The sequence below is a fragment of the Pteropus alecto genome, unplaced genomic scaffold, assembly GCF_000325575.1.
Source record: "Pteropus alecto unplaced genomic scaffold, ASM32557v1 scaffold413, whole genome shotgun sequence".
NCBI classification, from domain to species: domain Eukaryota; kingdom Metazoa; phylum Chordata; class Mammalia; order Chiroptera; family Pteropodidae; genus Pteropus; species Pteropus alecto.
In genome coordinates, this window is record NW_006434120.1 from 2,051,640 (window position 1) to 2,064,308 (window position 12,669).

A 12,669-nucleotide genomic window follows, 5' to 3' on the forward strand; every position below is an offset into this window, starting at 1 on the left:
ATGTAGAGGAAAGGGAACCCTTGAACACTGTTGGTGGGAATATAAATTGGTAGAGCCATCATGAAAAAGAATATGAAGGTTCTTTTAAAAAATTAATAGCAAAACTACCATATGATCCATCAACTCGATTTGTAGGTTTATGTCCGAAAGAAACGAAAACATTATGTTGAAGGGGTATCTGTACTTCCATGTATATGGCAGCATCATTTGCAATAGCCAAAACATGGAAACAACCTAAATGTCCATCAACAGATGAATGAATAAAGAAGTTGTGGTCTATATATACAGTGGAATGTTATTCAGCCACAAAAAAAGGAAATCTCGCCATTTCCTTGAGTTCTCATCACAAGGAAAAAAACCAATTGTTTTTTTCTTTTTTTGATAACTATATGAGATGATGGGTGTTAACTAAACTTACTGTGGTGATCATTTCACAATATATGTAAGTCAAGTCATTATGCTGTACGCCTTAATCTTATACAGTGCTATATGTCAATTATATCTCAATAAAACCAGAAAAAATATCCTTCCCCTATATTTTACTCGCTCCATCCCATAACCATGTGGCTTTACATTGTGTCATCTCAGCTACACTGGCACTGTTTCCCTGAATTCCTTTCTCCATATGATTCTGTTTAAGCTTAGTCACAACAGAAATATGCTTGGGATGTGAGCTAGAAAAGAAGGAGCAGCCAATTTTCATGCTCTGAAGGTTGAAGCAGGGTCTCAGGCACTGTGGCAGCTTGTACATGCTGTTGCTCATCTGCTGGCTCACCCTTGGGCATGAGGCCGTCCCTGGGCCTGCAGCAACTTCATCTCTCCCAGGAGCTCCATTTTCAGTTTCTCCTGGCCTTGGGCAGGTGTGTTTTAGGCCCATGAAAAAAGGTGCCGGTTTTTCTTCAGGTCATTACATCACATAAGTTGAGGTGGTGACAGACAAACCCGGGTTCTACTTTGTCCTTGTGTGTTCCAGAATTTTCTTGATCTCAACTTGCCATCAGCGTTTTCTCCTGATTGTTGGCCTAGCTGATCTGGGGAGATCTCAGGTCTAACGCCAGAGACACAGCTGTCTCTGCCCGCTCCCACGATTGTGTGTGGTCCTTATGCTAGATTCTTCATAAGTCTCTCTGAGTGAGGCCTGGCTGATTCAGCAGTCCCACGAGATACTTATTCGTATTACCCCTGTTTGACGGTTAAAGAAACTGAGGCATAGAGAGGGAAAGTAATTTGCTCAGGGTCATGGAGATAATGTCTGGAAGAGATAGGATGTAAATGCAAAACTGGCCTCAGAGGCCAAAGTTGTGATACATACGTAATGGTAAAAATTAGCTTTCGAGTATTATAGATTATATATAAACAATGTCTGGACCATAAGAGATGCAGATATATGCTTAATAAGTGGAAGCCATTGCTATGGAAGATAACATGGTATATGCAATTTTAAAGCTCTATCTAGTTTCAGTTAAGAGACATCTCAAAGCACGGGCCACCAAACTCACAGGATGACATACAGGGGGTTGGCAGAGTGGGGAGAGGAGAGCATTGAGCCCCTAAGGATGCAGAAGAAGTTGGCTCAGGTTTGAGGGACCCTATGAGAACAAGAACATGGACAAATGACAGAAAGAGAGGGCACCTCATGGGTTGACCCAAGTAGGTGCTCCCATCCTGTTACTACTATAAGGTTTTATTTATGACATTTCTAATTTATTTCCACTTCTAAATTCTTTGACAAATAGCAATCATTGGCATTAAAACATTGTTCCAGAGCAAATAGGACAGCATCCCTGGCCTAAAGACATTAATGGTTATAGCTATTAAAATCATCAGTCATCCCTGACTTTATCCACAGCTCCACAAAAAACATTTCTACATCTTCCAAAAAGCCATAGTGGAAGACCATTCATTGTTATCTTGAATGATTCTTATAAAAGGAACATGAGTTTTAGCACCCAGAAATGTTTGAGTTTTCAGATCTGGACTCTTTTTTCCCCCCTTCAATCAAACAATGAACACTGGGCTTCTTTTTCTGCTTTGACTTCCGGGAAGCTCAACATTTGGTCTCCAGTTCCTTTCTCTCCACCCTTCCCTATATGATTTCTGATGTCGTAAGACAACTATCCTGAAATATCTATTTACTTAAAATATTTTTAGAAGGCAGCAGATAATCTAAAAATGCCAAATACAGACATCAAGAAGTATTAAAAAAAATAAAACTAAACAGCATTATATAATGTTCTCAATAAGTAGATGTGAATTAGAGATATTGTTAACCTGCTTCCTTCCTAAAGCAGATTAGAGACATTTGCATGCCCAGGCGGAATGTTTGTTTTAACCATGTTCTCCCCTACTTGTAAGTCATTGAGACTGAAGCCCATTTAGAAAAGGTTCATTGGCCACATGAGAACTCCACTGTAAGACACTGTGGAGATGTGGTTCCATCACTTGTTAATCACGGTCACTCTTCAGCCTGGGGATGCACAATGCTCTCATATTTGGCATGGCAAGGACCCAAAAAACAGGCATCTTCAGGGATGTAGTGAGGTCCAGGGGGCAGCAAGGTGGACAAAGAGGCCAGGAACCATTTAGGTCATTTTTGCTCTGAGCAGGACTATCGAGTCTAACCATTTGCTTCTGGGCTGGAGAATGCAACAGAGAAAGCAGGTTCTGCCTAATCTCCCAGCAGATGTAGAGTCATACTTGGTCCCAGAGCAGGGGTGGCATTGTGGCACACAGGCCAACAGCTTTCAGGAGCAAATGGAGAGCAGAGCACCCTGTGGGACAGGCATGGAGTTTGTCCAGGCTCTGCCCTCACTGCTGCCCACCCCTCTCCATGACTGAGGCTCTTCCTGCCTTCCCCCTTCCCTTCTGGGCTCACTGTTTACCCATCTCCATCCCTGGTCCACACAGCAGAGGGAGGGGTCACAGCTAGATATTGCCCAGTGAGAAAGGTTAGGGCTTCTGCCTGAGGGGCTGAAGACTTTCTGGCTACCACTGACTATAGCAGGGGCTATAAGGGGCCGAGAAGCCCTCTATGAGGGCTGGGTGGATGGTTCTAAACTTCTGAGGCAAGTTGGTGCTTGTAATGTGGTGCTACTTTTTATAAAAGCGGCTGTTTATTGAAAGCCTGCTGTGAATGGGCAGTATGACAACTGCAATGGTACATATTAAGTGAAGTGTCACACATCTCCTTCCTTGGGAAGAAAGTGATTCCTTTGAGGTGACAAAAGTCCAAACTAGTGGAATCTAGACTTTCTGGATGGCAAAGCTGTATCTGCGTACAAAAAGGGAGACAGATTCCTTTTACATAATGTTCCAGAGGGTCCAGAGGCTCATATTCTCAGCATGAAGCCAAGAATCAGGTAGAAAGTTCCTTAAAGTCACATAATGTTTGACTTTCCACTTGGGAGGGTAGAAGGTTGATGGTGGGAAAGAGAAAACTAACCAAAGGGTCTGAAGCCCATTTAGTAAAAGGTTATTTTCCTCCATTTGAGGGGATAAATGAGGAAGAAAAAATGAAAAAAATTAAAAAAAAATTGACATAGATAGCTTATGACAAAAAATACTTGGAAGAAAATGTACCAAAATGTTCTGTTATGGTGGTAGTAGCAGAGTGATTTTTTAAAAATTTCTAATTTCCAAAAATTTTTTGGATATTTTGGTTTTCTTTCTAATAAAAATATATTAACATAGGAAGAAAATTCACTGGAAATTAAAGTTCGCCTTTTTCTTTTTTGGCCTAGTGTTTTAAAGTTAGACCAACCTGACAGAGCTGTTAGGTCACCAGGCAAACAGGATTTGGTCTAGAGCTGTGGGCTCTAGCTCCCGAACTCCCACCTGCTGGCTTCCAGAAAGTTTCTGCTATAGTCTCCTTATTTTCCCAGCCATGGAGGGAGGCGACTCTCCAGAGCACACTCACTGTACTCCACTTTCCTGTACTGTGGCTTGCATACATCATAACCCCACAGAACGGTCTAGACCAGCTGTGAACTTGGGGCACTGGAACTCTCTTGTTCATCTTGGTGCCCCTCTAGTACCATATCTGGCTGAGAGGAGATATTCAGTTTTTGCTGACTCTAACAACCTCAAAAAGCTCTGGACTGTCTACTTCTGTTGCGGTTCATTCACAGGTACAACACGGCTGGCCTGCAGGGAACAGGCCCTATCTGTTGAAAGCCACTTGCCACACACAGAAACACTTTCTTCCAAATCTACCACCAAACTTGACCCCTTCAGAAGTAGATCCTTGGGGAGAGCAAACTAAATAAGCTAAGTGACACAGGCAGGCCAAGAGGGAAAACTATGATTCCCGCAAAGAGCAGAAATAATTCTTACTTTCCTCTCAGCCTCAAAGATCTGATTCCAGGTTCTGCCAAAGCTTATAATAATACTTCGCTTTCTGGTTTTTGTTTTCCTAAAAGAAAATGACACTTCCTTCCAGGCCTGAAAGGGCTATGATGTCACTTACAAATTCTGCAGAAATGAATATCATACCCAGATGATGCTTGGGAAATGATTTTCTGGGGGTGACTTTCAAGCACCCTGGGTAATCTGCACAGGTAAAATAACCTGGTGCCTGCCTCCGTCTCTATTTTTAGGGTGGGGAGAGAGCTCAACAAAGAGACAATGGCTTCTGCTAGCACTTCTGTCTGGGGGAAAGCTGCCTCTCCATGCCTCGCCCCAAAGCCAGACAATTCAGTTCCTCCTGGTATGTCCCTGATGACTTTAGAGCTACTGTTCCTGTGCCAGAGTTCAGAGCAAGTGAGTTCATCAGCAACTAAGTCCATGTGTGGGCCTTTTAAGAGGATGGCCTGAGACTCCAGTAGCTTTCCGATTCACTTAGCCACAATCTCTACTGGTTTTTACAGCTAGAAGTATAAGGACTTCTCTTCCCAGTACTAGAGCCCATGTTCCTCTGGGGGCTCCTCTGCAGCCAAGATATCTCTCCTGATTTTTAACCACCACACATGGGTGCGGGACCAGCTCATTCGGCATCTCTGCCCCTCCTACCAGGTTCGAAATGGCTTCTTCTGTATGTCCTTAGTTATAGGACTTCTGTTCAGTTAGACTTCAGGCAGTTCTCAGTGATGGCTGTTTTGTAGTTCAGATGTAATTTTGATGTGGTAGTGAGAGGAGGCAAGCATGGCATTTATCTATTCCACCATCTTGCCTGGAACCATGTGACTTTTACTCTTAATGTTCTGCCCTGAGCCTCCTACTAAGCACAATTATAATATATTTTGAAAAGTGAAATTGTCCCAGACATTGCTTAAAAAAAAAAAAAGAAAAACAAACCATGAAGCAACAACTAGGTAGTCCTGCCTTAGAATAATAACCTGTGCCTGGTTAATGTCCACAGAGGGTGCTTGGGGCAGCAGCACCTGGAAGCTGGTTACAAATGCAGGATCTCAGGCCTGGCCCTAGCCTTCCCAGATCAGAGTCTCTGCGGGTGGGCTCCAGGAATCTGTGATTTTCATGCCTGCTGAAGTTCAAGAAGCACTGGTAGAGGGAATGCCAAAGGGCTACTGGGTTCCTTGGAAAAGAACTGAAGACAGCACAGCCAGTGTGTGTTCATGAGTCAGATGTGCCTAAGCACCATTTGCTGTTGGTAACACTGAGTGTGGCAGTTATCTAACCTAAATCTGAGGATATTCATCTGTAAGTTGGAGATATGGATGGTCTCCAGGTGGTAGAAATGCCAAGAGGGTTAAGTAAGGTGCTAGAGTGCACTTAGCACAAAGTGTGGTGCCTACTAAGCAAGCAATTAACATTCATTACCACGTCATCATTATTTCTTAGGTAAATTCTTCCCCACATAAGCTCATACTCAGTCAAGAAGCTGACCAACTGGCGCTGGTCTATACCTGGTTTCTGGCAGCTGGAAGCAGAGGTGACAAAACTGAAGGATGGACCACTGCTGTGTGGTCTTTGGGCCTTTGCAGAGAAACCGGCTGAGCTCTCCCTTACTCTTCTAGCCTCCCCTGAGGGAAGGGGGCCTCTCCCATGGATGAATGGTAGAGCAGCGGTAGAGGCAGTGGCCACTGCTCCGTGTGTGGAGAGAAGCTGGCCCACAGGGCCTCCAGCCTGGTGTGAAGGGCAGAGAGAGGCCATGGGAGGCTACCCATGCTTCCTCTCTTTGCCTCTGCCCTGTGTTCAGTGATTGGCATCCCACTCACAGTCAGCCAATAAACACCATGGCCCAGGAGTCCTCCCCCCAGGTACCTCCTGTCCAGTCTCTGGGCCCTTGTCACTACATCCTTGTCTCCAACCACCTCTTAACCACTATGCCAAGGCTTTCCACCCCTCGATCTGCCTCTACTGGGTATTCCTGAAACATCCCAAAGTCTGCCACCTCTCTTTGCTTTTGTCTTTCCTTCTTTACTTCTTTTATTCATTCAACACTGGGCATCTACTATGTGCAAGACACTGTTAGAGGAACGAGGGATATGGCCATGGGCAAAACAGATAAAGTCCCTGCCATCAGGTGCTTCTGTTCTGCCGGGGGAGATAGATAAGCCTGTAATTCAGAGAGAAAGCAGGTAGGGAGGAGGCTGCTGCTGTGTCTGTGTGTGAGGGAACAGGAGGGGGGAGCGTGTCACAGAGGGTCAGGGAAGGCCTTGCAAATGAGGGGGATGTTGAGAAGAGACCTAAGAGGGGTGAGGGAGAGAGTCATGTGGCCAGCTGCGGGTGGGGGGAGGGCTGCTCCAGGCAGAGGGGACAGAGTGGGCACAGGGTGTACTGAAGGGTCAACAAGGAGGCCAAGGGAAGTGAGAAGAGTAGAAGGGGGAGGTAATAACAGCCACTATGAAGAAACTGGCTTTTGCTTCAGGTGGGATGAAATGGGCAGCTCCTGGAGATTCTGAGCAGAGGAGTCAATGTGATCTGAGTTATGTTCAAAAGGACCCACTAACTGTCTGGTGGAGAATCAATTGTAGAAAGGTGAGGGCAGAAATCAAGTGATCGGTCAAAAGTCTCCTGAGGAAACATCGGTGGCTTGGAGCAGGTGGTAGCAGTGGTGAGCATTAGATTCTGCATGTATTCTGCCAGTGGAGTAAACGGGGTCTTCTGAAAGAGAAGAGCTCAGAGTAACTCCAGTGTTTGGAGCCTGAGAAACTGAAAAGTGGTTTGCCTTTTCCTGAGTTGGTTTCTCACTAGTCATTTCCCTGCCCTCAGGACAGCATCTCAGGAACCTGACCACTGTCCTGGCCAGACCATCCTGCCCAGGCCTTTGTGTGCTGCCCTGGGGCTCCCCTGGACACCCTGAACCCATGCCCACCCTCAGCTCAGCTCAGGCATTGCTTCTTCTAAGAAACCTTTCATGACTGTCTTCCCACCACTGGCCAGCATCGACAAATCTGCCTTTGTATAATAACATCTACTGTTTACTGGTTCATTAACTGCTAACTGGGGGGCACCTAAAAGACATTCTTTCTAAATGTCCGAGTAACACTGCAAGGTTAACAATTATTATCCTAAAATTTCAAACTGGGAAATGGAGTTTTCAGCAGTATAATGTCACATGCCCAGGGTCATTCAACTAGTGAGTAGAAGAGTCAGAATTGAACTCAGATACATCTGACCCTAAAGCCTGTGCCACACACTGCCTTCTATGAGTTTTTTTAAATCACAGCATCTGGAACACTTTGCTGAACTTTTTGGTTTTCATGTCTGTTGCCTCTATTGGACTACGAGCTACTGAAAAGTAGGGGGATCTGGCACAGAGGGGTTGTCCAATAAATGTTTGCCAAATGTTATTCCCTTAATGTGGGGTCATAATCCAGACATAGAGGCTGTAGAGGGATTATGGGTCCAAGTGAAATTCCAATGATGGCTCTTGGCCCTCTTCCTTCCTTCATTCAACAATCTAGTAATAGAGACAGATAGTATACAAGTAAACATAATTTTACGATATACAGGTAAACAAAATAATTTTAGATAGTGGCAAGTATGTGAAAAGAAAAATGAAATGATGTAACACAGAGTGTTGGGGTTAAGGGAAGGGAACTATATTTGGTAGGGTGGGCAGGGAAAGTGCCTCGGCAACCTGAATGATGATAAGAACATGGTCTGCCATGTAAAGACCTTGGAGGAGATTGTTCCAGGCAGAGAAAACAGTAGATGCAAAGGTCCCAAGAGAGGAAAGAGCTTGTTACATCTGATGAACAGAAGGCAAGCCAATGTGGAAGGCACAGAGGGAACAGGAGAGAAGAATGAGATAAAGCCAGAGAGGTAAGCAGTGGCCAACTGATATAAAGCCTTACACCTTGGTGATGATCTGGAAGGGATTGCAAAGGACATGGGAAGCCCTTAGAGTCTTAATTTTGAAAGAGACATATGTACCTTTCATGATGATGCATATAAACACATGCATGCAAATTGTCCTTGGGATCTTGCTGTAGAGTCTAGATCTAGAATGTGCAGGGTGAAGCATAATAAAATAAGCCCCATTTCAATGTTTGCTCTAACTACCATCACCCTCTGTACCTCCTAGTGTAGGAAATGATGAACTGTACCTCACAAAGAGAAAGCCTTTCTAGCTTCCTTAAAAAACAAGTTTCACCCTTTGCATTGTTGCTGGAAATGTAAAATGATATGGCCGCTGTGGAAAAGTGTGGCAGATCCTCTCCTCAAAAAATTAATCAGAGAATTACCATATAAGCCAGCAACTGCACTTCTGGGTATATACCCAAAAGAAATAAAAGCAGAAACTTGAAGAGATATTTTCTCACCCATGTTCATATAGCAGCATTATTTACAATAGCGCAAAGGTGAAAGCAACTCAAGTGTCCATCAACAGAAGAATGGATAAAAGAACTGTGGTATGTTCTGTGGAATATTATTTAGCCTTAATTAAAAAAGAAGGAAATTCTGACACATGCTATAACATGGATGAACCTTGAGGACATTATGCTAAGTGAAATAAGCCAGTCACGAAAAGACTTATATGAGGTACGTAGTCAAATTCATAGAGATAGGAAGTAGAATAGAGGTTGCCAGGGCCACAGGGGAGGAGAGAATGAAGAGTTATTGTTTAATAGGTATGTTTCAGTCTTGAAAGATGAAAGGAATTCCAAGATGGATGGTGGTGACAGTTGAACAACAATATAAATGTACTTAACACCACTTAAATTACATTTAAAAAATGGTTAAGATGGTAAATTTTATTGTTATGTGTGTTACCATAATTAAACATTTTTTAAGTCTCTGGGGCCAACTCAGCCCCTCAACTGCATCCTCATAAGCATCCCTCTCCCTGTCCTCACAGCGCCTATGTCCCTGGTATTCTAGGACTGACCTCCCAGTCAATCTCCTCCCTGCATGAAGAAGACAATTAAACCAGTGGTGTGGATGAGATCTTAAAAGTTCTCCAGTGAAGACAATCCCAGAGACTGAGCCTGGTAACTCTTTCAATTGGTAACAATCCTTTGTGTCAGGATTTCTTGCCTTTTACTTCTTAATTAAAAACCTTTTTAAAAACTCATTTCCTCTTCTGCCTTATGAGGGCACAAAGAACAGCCAGTGACTATATCCTGTGGGAGAAGTCTTCTATAGACCTAAATACCATTATTAAATCACCTTGCTACTGTGAAGACATGGAGCAACCTGCTCTCAACATTTTCTAACCTAAAACTGAGGCCACATTTTCTCTGTGGAATCGAGCTTTGGATCCTCAACTGTGCTTTTGTCTGTGTGTTTGGGTGAACCCCAAATCATTCTTAAGGAGCGCTTTGACCCTGCCCAGGCATATCCATGGCAGGCCTCCAAACGAGTAGGGTGGCCTTCAGTTCAGGCCCATGTCCTTGTCAGTCTCCTCAGGGTTCTCTAAGAATATGCCAATACATACCCCAGCTTGGCTAAGTCACAGGGCATATAACTCTGTCCTTTACCAGCTACACGGAACAGGTCTACCCCAGGCACTTGGTTGGGAATAAAAATGCCAAGCTCATTGTCACTACTGAAAGCTTGGCTGTGAGAAACATATTTTGGGAGATTATCCCTCCCTCTAGGATTAAGCTAAACCCCCAGGAGCTGCAAGCAGGACCACCTTGTTTCGCCCAGCCTCCTTCTGTGCAGTGACTTTCCTGTGCTAACACTTGGCTGGGCGCCCTGGCCCACATCACAGGCACTATATAAGAAAAAGCCCGTGAGGCTTTGTAGTTGTTGTAGAGGTACAGTTGATGGTGGGCTGTTGACACCACCAGGAACGTGAGAAGGTCAGGGAACACTGCTATCAGGACTCAAAACCAGCAATACCGTGCATCTGGTTTATTTTTAGCTCACAGACTCTAAATCATATCACTGATGATTTTCCATTTTGCTTTTGCTGCTGGAAAACTCAAAGTCAAATTTGGGGCCTACTTCTAGAACATTGTTCAATAGACTTTCTGTGATGACAGAAATTTTCTGTATATATATAGTAGCCACCTGAATGCTTGAAATGTATATAGTGAATTTTCAATTTTATTTAATTTTAATTAACTTAAGTTTTAAATTTAAATGGCTACATGTGGCTAGTGGCTACCAATTGTATAGTACAGCTTTAGACAGCATACAGAAAATGACGTGCATTTTGGATGTCATACTTGGTTTACCTTACTTTCTTATTAATATTTTTCTTCTACTTCAAATCTCTTCAGCATGTAATGATTTTTACTAATCTTATGTGGTATATATCTTTGTCGGCAATCTTAAATCTTGTTTTAAACATATGAAATCTACTTGCAAATACAAAAAAAAGAAAAAGATATTATGCTCATATTCCCTAAAAAAAAAACAAGCAATATAGAGTAATTAATATGTTTGTTTCAGGGCAGGAAGTCCCAAGAGTGGGGAGGAGAGGCCTTCTTTCTGTTTTCATCTCTGTTCTGTTTCTTCATCTGGATTCTGCTAATGCAAATGTTCAATTTTTGAAAATTCACTGAGCTGTATATTTATGATGTGTGTATTTTTTGTAGGTATATAATTTATATTAGTTTAGTTCTAGGAGATGTGAAAAAATTCACGAACACAGACCTTGATTCCAGAAAGCTGTAGTTTAGTATCATCAGCCATTAATGCAAATTTCTAAGATGCATTTTTCGGGGGGGATCTCAGACAACTCCTAATGCTGGCAACTCCCCGCTCACCCACCTCCTGCCTATTCCCCTGAACCCAGCAATGCCAAGAAAAAAGGAAAGATAAGTTTCAGGAGGAGGAAGGCTTTCTCTTCATCTTATCAGAGCTTAGTAAAAAACATTCCCAAATTCTTACGAAAGGCTGAGTAGCTCTCAGAAAAAGCCTCTCAGCTTTTCTCCTGAAAAGGAATTAAATGGGGGAAAGAGGCCTCTGAAATGTGGAATGTTAAGTGAATGGGACAGGAGAAGGAAATAAAATGCAACCTATATTTCGAGAAGTAATTAAAAACTACCCAACAAAGATTTTTCTTCAATGTATAACTCCACCCAACTGAACAAAATAATTTATATTAAAAATTATAGTTGAAAATGGAACTTGGGAAAACATATACTGCTAAAGAAAATGTGGAAAAAAATGAACTCTCTCAACTTCATCCCTCCCCCATGACCTAAATATCTTAATTTTGCTAAAGGCTGAAACATAAATTTTTACTTTTAAAAGTAACTTAAAGAGGTGAGCAGGTGTATATATCATGCTAGAGCAGAAGGTTGCTTTCTGCAGTGCTGAAGTAACTAACCCATTCAAATGGCCATGATCAAAATTTATGAGAGGGCTATTAGTCGTTTCTGCTCACGTTAATTTAACTCCTTGACATATTACTATTTTGAACAAAGATCTGCATTTCTGAGGCCTAAGATATCAATCTTTTTTCTTATCCTTTTCACACTTTGATGCTGTAACTTCAAAATCCTGCACCTGTACAGATTTTATAACCATTTATGTGTGGATCTTCTTTGAAATATTCTTTCAATGGTTCTTTTGAGCAGAGTCCAGGCCCAGCTTTCACACTTTGTTCTTTCACTTACGTTATTATAGGGATCAAGAGCAAAAAGGAAGAAGTCCCTTCAGAAACAATTACATTCATTTTTAGTATAAATAAAACCTTCCATTAACTTTTTTATTCAACTGCATTATATTTTGCATAAAGAACTGGCAGTCTGCAAACACAGAAGAAAATTTTTTTCTCACTTTTCAAAAAGGATTATAGAGCAAAGCTAGCTAGCTTTTAGTTCACTGAATAATAAAGCGATATTATTTACTTATCTGTATAGTTCAATGAGAAATCTGAAAATTATCTAGTTCCTATAAATAGAAAGGTGACCTTTCTGACTTAAGCAATGTGGCCTGGCTGTAGTTTTAACCTTTATCTGACATGTGCCAAGATTTCAGTTCATTTTGTGATACGTAGATTACAGTTCTGATGCCCAAACCAACCAAAACAGAAACTTAACCTGTGATGCAAGTAACTACAGTCAGCACCCTTCAAGACAATGGCCCTTAATTTGCTATCAACTTTCTCCTTTCAGGTAGTCAAAAGCGAAAACTGAGCTGGCAGAGACTTTTCAGTAAAACAAAGTCCTATATTCCTCAAACTGATGTGCATGTTAATTCAAGAAAGCCTGGGTTTAGAAAGCATTTATCAGGTAAGGCCAGGGGGAGGACATTCAGAAATCTGTATGCTGAATTTTGAATCCTAGAGTGTGATTTATGATCTTG

At 42.4% G+C, this 12,669-nt stretch overlaps 1 protein-coding gene across 1 annotated transcript in view; it reads right to left on the bottom strand.

Annotated features, from left to right (window-relative positions):
• Window positions 1-12,669, bottom strand: part of FAM124A (family with sequence similarity 124 member A) — a 64,266-nt gene that overhangs the window by 22,243 nt on the left and 29,354 nt on the right. The gene's annotated exons all lie outside the window — the stretch shown is intronic.